General features: G+C 43.9%; 1 long non-coding RNA gene across 2 annotated transcripts in view; it reads right to left on the bottom strand.

Moving 5' to 3' along the window:
- Window positions 1-353: 353 nt before the first annotated feature.
- The window catches only part of LOC128109296 (uncharacterized), a 43,407-nt gene continuing 37,489 nt past the window's right edge, over window positions 354-6,271 (bottom strand). For both annotated transcript variants that reach the window (XR_008217789.1, XR_008217787.1), the window contains one exon: window positions 354-3,270. This is a non-coding gene — a long non-coding RNA (uncharacterized LOC128109296). The remainder of the gene's footprint in view (window positions 3,271-6,271) is intronic.

The raw sequence follows: 6,271 nt of genomic DNA, 5'->3' as shown, positions 1-6,271 counted from the left end.
AGCCATAGCCTTGAATGCCATCACCTCCAATCTCACACCTAGGCTGAGAAAGAAGTTCCTGTCTTGGACACCAGTCTTTTTTTGGCTTCTTTTAAATTTTTTTTTTTTTTTTGAGAAGTGGGTCTCATATATCCCACGGTGGCATCCAAGTCACCAGGGAGCTGAGATGACCTTGAATTTCTGACCTTCCTAACGCTATCTCCAAGTGCTAGGATTACGGGCACACAACCCCATGCCATGTTTTATGTGATACTAGAGGTTGAATTCAGGGCCTCACACAAGGTTAGCAAGCATTTTACCGTCTTGGCTACACCCCTGTATTAGGATTCTTTAGAGGGATAGAACCAGTGGGATGAATTCACATATATAAATAATTTATTAAGTCAGTTTACATTAACAAAGTAATATCAGCTGAATCCTTCTGAGAGCAGAAACTCGGGTAGATGCTTGGGTGTCAAGCATCTGGAGTAATCCAAAGTCACTGTCCCTTGCTAGGGAGGTTGACAAACCAGCAGTTGTTCTATCCACAGGCTGGAGGTCTCAATCTGGGTCCCCAAACACACAAGGTTCCTGGAGAGCTGCTGATCCTTAGTCAATGCTGGAAACCCCGGTTCTGAGATCACCAAAGGAATGAGCAGCAGCAGCAGCAGCAGTAACAGCAGCAGTGTGAATCAACTCGGGCAGGAGAGGAGGCTGTGAGAGCAAAAGGCAGTCATCTTCTTCCTGCTATGGGCGTTTTATGTGCCTGATACCAGAAGGGACCATCCACAATCCAGATGGACCTTCCCCATAAATGATGGCAGCCAGGACAGTTCTTCAGGATTGGGTTCCTACTCAGATGACTCTAACTGTGGCATGTTGACATTAAATCAACCTTAACCTCCAATTCATTCTGGTCAGCCTCCAGCAAAGGGACAGGAGCACATAGAAAATAACAAGCTGGCTTTTCAAATCCTTCTCATAAAATGGTCCTAGGACATCCTCAACTGAAGTCCAGGGCCTCTGTCAAGAGCATGCAGATGCTTAAGTCTTTCACAAGGAAAAGGCATGTGTTGGAATAAGATATAATCGAGAACACAAAGGGGGCTTCTTTTTACTTCTTATGACAGTTGGGTGGTTACTGCTACCCAACTCTGCTTGAAAAAGAAAAATCTATGTGCTTCCTATCCAAATTGTGTTTCATTCTTTTATTCTTTCTTATTTTGGTGGGGAGAAGGGGGAGACATGTTCTTAGATAGCTCGGAAAACAACTCTGTGGAACTGGGTCTTCTCACCTTTGCATGGGTTCTGGGAATCACACTCAGGTTGTCAGGCTTATGTGGGAAGCATTTCTCCCTGATAAACCATCTGGCTGGTCCTGTAGTCCCAACCTTAAAAATGCTCTGAACATGAGAGTCAGGGAGAGACTGACTGAAGGTGACTGATAAACAACTCATCTGCTACAGGTTCAGAGCCCTTCCCAGAGATGCTTGGAGCCAAATACGTCTCTGAATTCATCATTTCCATGCTCCCGAGAACTGAGACACTGCACATATCACCTACTACTTAACATTTCTATTGAGGCACGAGGCTATGCCTCTAACCAAACATATGAGTCACATCAGCATCAAAAACATATCAACGTGCTGGCAAGTTACAAATGGAGGCAGCGTTTTCATATGTTAAGATCTGAGTTTTTCTATAAATGAGTCTGCTGCAGGCTTATAATAAACCTCTAGAGTTCTGACGATTTGAGGATTTGGCACATACAGATAAGAGACTGTGAGTCTGTATTTTATGCCACGTCTTAAATAGTGCTGTGATATATTAAGGTAGCAAGATGGAGAAAAAATCAGGAATAGTATGTAACCTTTATCTCAGAAAGCAGAGAAAAGAATATTTGCTTATATTTTTGAAACATGCTTCTACAGGGGCTGAGGACATGGTTCAGTGCGTCATGCTTGCAATGCCAGTATGCGGAGAGGACTTTACATCCTCGGCACCCATGTAAAAGCCGGGCATGGCGGCACACGTCTGTAACTCCAGCATGGGTAGAGACTGGTAGACACTGGGGCCTTTCGGCACAGCCAGCTTAGTTAAAATAGTGAGCTCTAGGTTCAAAAAGAAAGCTTATCTAAATAATAATAATAATAATGTGGAGTATGATAGAGGCAGACACCTCGTATCAACTTGTGGCCTTCACAGACACATGAATATACAGGTACACATGGGTACACATGTGCACATGTGTACATACAACACACACATACACACACAATTTTTGTTTATACAAAGAAAAAGGAAGTTGGTTGGTTGGTTGGTTGGTTGGTTGGTTGGTTGGTTGGTTGGTTGGAGGAGGGAGGTGAGAGAGCACAAGAAAGAGGATTAAGAAGGCTGGGATAGAAGCTAACCTTCTTTAACTAAACCTTGACTACACCAAACCTGATTTTTTTTTTAACTTTTAAACAGTTTTATTGAGGTAGAATGACATAAAAAATGAGAATATCTTTAAAACAAGTAACTTGGCAAATTTTGATACATAGATACATTTGTGAGACATCATCTTAGCCAAGATAGTAGACACTGTTGTCACTCGTCAAAGTAACCTTGTGTCCTTCTCTAGTCCTTCCTCACCCCACTCCATCTTCTGCTGACCCCCACACTCTACTACTGAATTTTGATGGACTTCTGGATAGAAGTCTTTTTTTTTTTAATGCCAAATGCTGTTTATTGAAGGAGGGAAGAGGTCTTAAATACAGGCTTACAGCACATTGGGAGAACCCTGGAGGGCAGAAGTTCGCTACCGATGTTTTACAATCTTGCATCTAAGCTGTTAATGCCCATTATGCAGGATACACAGACATGGAACTTCCCTTAAGCATTCAGGAGGGTGGAACCTGGCAGGGAATTAGCATAGGGAGGATATCAAGGTCAAGGTCAGCAAGCAAGGCAACAGTTACCCAAAACAGGGGCCACCAAACCTGAACTTTAAAAGGCCATTGCAAACCTAAAGCAATGTGCAGCAAATTAATGTGTAAGTGAGTCCAGAACCAAGGCAGCAAAATGATCACAGAGAGACTAGTCCATGAGCTGGCACCACAGCACTCAAAGAGCAGCCTTCAGTGTGATGTCACCTCAGGACAAAGCACTATTACAAATTGAGTTGTTTGCAGTTATCACCTTGTTGGCAGTTGCTCGGCAATTACTACTCCAAGGCTGTGGTCAGTGCATTCGGAGATAAAGCAAATGCGGGGATGGACTGGTTGTGTTGAGAGCCGGGATTTTCAGCATCTGAAAAGTGTAGCAGAGACATTGTGGGAAAAGATAAGAAAGGCACAGAGACTTTGGGCTGGAGAGTTGGTAAGAACTCAGTAACCAAACTAAAAGGAGACTACACCAGAGGATAAAAGAAAAACCTCCAGAAGGAAATTTTGCACTTCAAAGACACACCAGTGAGGTGCTCCAACTGGTGAAGCCACCCAGCCTGACAATCTGAGTTCAATCCCTGGGACCCATATGGTAGAAGCGAGAACTGACTCTTGAAGGTCATCCTCAGATCTCCATACAAGCATTTCCCCAGGCCCCATTCAAACCCACACAAAACAAAGAAATGTCAGAGAGAGACGTAATAGATGTACTGAACAGTTGTTGATACGTGCATTTCCTTGCACTCAGTTATGATGGGAAACTAGACACCATGAACAGGTTAAAAGCAATGAGCTGAAAAGCAGTGAGGTCTTGATTTGAAGTCCTGGGGCACTTCCCATCAAAATTAGTCAAGCACCAACTTGAAGAAGTCCCCAGTGGACCAAAATGGAGCCACCTCAACATCAACAAGAAAATGGCTACAACAGATGAGCCCTGTGCTCACCTTCAAGAAGTTCACCTTCAGACTAAATTTGGAAGGTTATTAAGGAGGTGAAAGGGTTAGGGAGTGCTTGGATTCCATTTCCTTGTTCTGGACTCTAAATTGCTTCTTAGTTCTGGGGCATTAAATCCTGAGACTGGAGAAAAATGTTTCCCTCCCATGAACTTCAGGATGCAGTTGGTTTGGGCTGCATATTGCTGGTTGGGAGCCCAGGGCTTCCTATTCCTCCCTCTCAGGAGCCATGATCTGCTGTGACTTCAATCCTTCCAGAGTATTTCACATCCTTTCCAATATAGCAGCCATGACAGCACAACACAGCATATCCCTAAGGCCCTAATCATGCTCTCCTTGCAAAGCCCAGGCACAAGCACGTCTTCAGAAAACAGTTCTTTTCATTCTCTGATGTGCAGATGCTGAGGGGTCCCTGCTCTTCGGGAACTCATCTTCCTTACCCGGAAATGGTGCCATTCAGCTTTCAAAACTTTCCGTTTTCCCTGATTAGTGTAGCTATTCGTTTCTTGTCTCATGGCTGTAACTGACGAAAGCAACTTAAAGAAGGAAGGCTTTACTTTGGTCCACAGTACGAAAGGACAGTCCATCATGATGGGACAGTTATGGATGGCAGTAGTGTACAGCGGCAGACCACTTTCCACAGTCAGGAAGCAGAGTGATGAATGCTGGTGCTCAGCAGTCCAGGAGCCCCAACCCACAGCATGGTGCAGCCATATTCAGGGTGAGTCTTACCTCAATTGACCTCACCTAAAAGTTCCATCACAGAAATGTCCAGAGGTTTATCCCTTAGGATAAACTGTAGAGTTGACAGTGTTGATGGTCACAATTCATGTCCTCATGGCTTCTTCTTTGGGCTACAGGCCTTACGCACAAATGGATCACTGAGCTTCGATCACACAGTCAGGTTCCTCTTCATACATTATTGCTTCTGTTCGTGTGAAGCCTTGCTAACCACACTGAAAGCTCTCGAAAGGCAGGACATATTCTGTCTGTTGCTTATCCTCCAGTGTAGGGCTTGACACTCAGGCATCATGCAGCATACACTTGTTATTCAGTAGGCAAGTATGTGGTCAAGAATCAAAAGTATCAAGAGGAGAATTCTTAAGAACCACCTGGAGCAACCACAACAGCATTTCCTTAAGTCCCCACATCTGCCTGTGAGTGTTCTCACAGTAGCTACTGTTCTGACATCACTGTTTCATGAGATTTACAATCTCACAACCGAGTTATCACCAAAACAATGTGAGGATAAAAACAATTTCAGCAATACACTGAAAATGCCACACTGCTGAATGTTAGAACAAACATCCCATTGAATGGGGAGAGAGGTCTTGTTTCGGGATATTTGATCACACTGTGACACCCCGAGACTATGTTAATAAAGTTAACCTTGAATCAGGGGATGGAGCCAGTGGCTAACTGACCGGAATTAGCCATAGAGAAACCAGGATTACAGATAGGGAAGATGCACAGGAAGGAGTAGGGAGGGACTTGGAGATTTCATGCTCTCTTTGATCTAAGACATGTGGGGAGAGAGGCACTTGCTGGGTCTCTAGTTAAAAAAAAAAAAAAGAAGAAGGTCAGCTGGTCACTCTTCCTCCACTTCTTTGTTCTATCAGGTTTTCACTCCAATATCTGACTCCCAAGTCTTTATTGGTAATAGAACACCTTAGATTAAAAACAACAGGGTCTCACAAATATTCTGAGATGGCACAAGATTTGTACTACAAGGAATATCACAGGGTCCTGTACAAGTATATACATATAATTTGAAATAAGCACTCTTTTTTGAGTTCCCACCAAAAGTCAGCTGGGGCACAACAAAGACATAGCCCTGCCTAACATGTCCCTTCCAGATTTGCTGGGGGCAACTGACTTCATCACTAGTCACCAGCAAAGACTAATAACTCCTCTTACTATGTAATAATTCATTAGAACAAGTACTAGTGTCAGGGACAAGGACAGAATCTCTAATTAGTGGAAAAATACAGACCCCCCCCCCCATAAGACAGGGAACTAGATCATCTTACAGTCAGGTTGCCTAGCAACAGGACATTGAGGCAGAGCCATTGACCCTTTCACCCTGTAAACATCCTATACAAACATCCTGTTAGCTTGCCCCACCTTATGCAGACGACAGCTTCTTGCTCCCTGCACCCTGCAGGAACTATATAAACCCTCCTGGAGAAAAATAAAGTTGCACTTTGATCAGAATCTAGACTTGGTGTATTTCCTTTGTGTCTCCTGTCCCTATCATTCCATCCTTAGGGACGTCCTTAGGGTGGTCGAGAACCCGTTGAAGCCCTGCAGGCAGGGCATACTAGGACCTTATTTCCAGAGAATAAGGATTTGGGATGGTGGAGAGGAATGTGACATTGCTAAAACAACCCCCACCATAGCAAATATGTGTTC

The sequence above is a fragment of the Peromyscus californicus genome, unplaced genomic scaffold (assembly GCF_007827085.1).
Source record: "Peromyscus californicus insignis strain IS unplaced genomic scaffold, ASM782708v3 Scaffold_14__1_contigs__length_90479793_seg_1, whole genome shotgun sequence".
Classification (NCBI taxonomy): domain Eukaryota; kingdom Metazoa; phylum Chordata; class Mammalia; order Rodentia; family Cricetidae; genus Peromyscus; species Peromyscus californicus.
The sequence above is the reverse complement of the archived record's forward strand: the minus strand, read 5'-3'. Positions and strand labels throughout refer to the sequence as shown.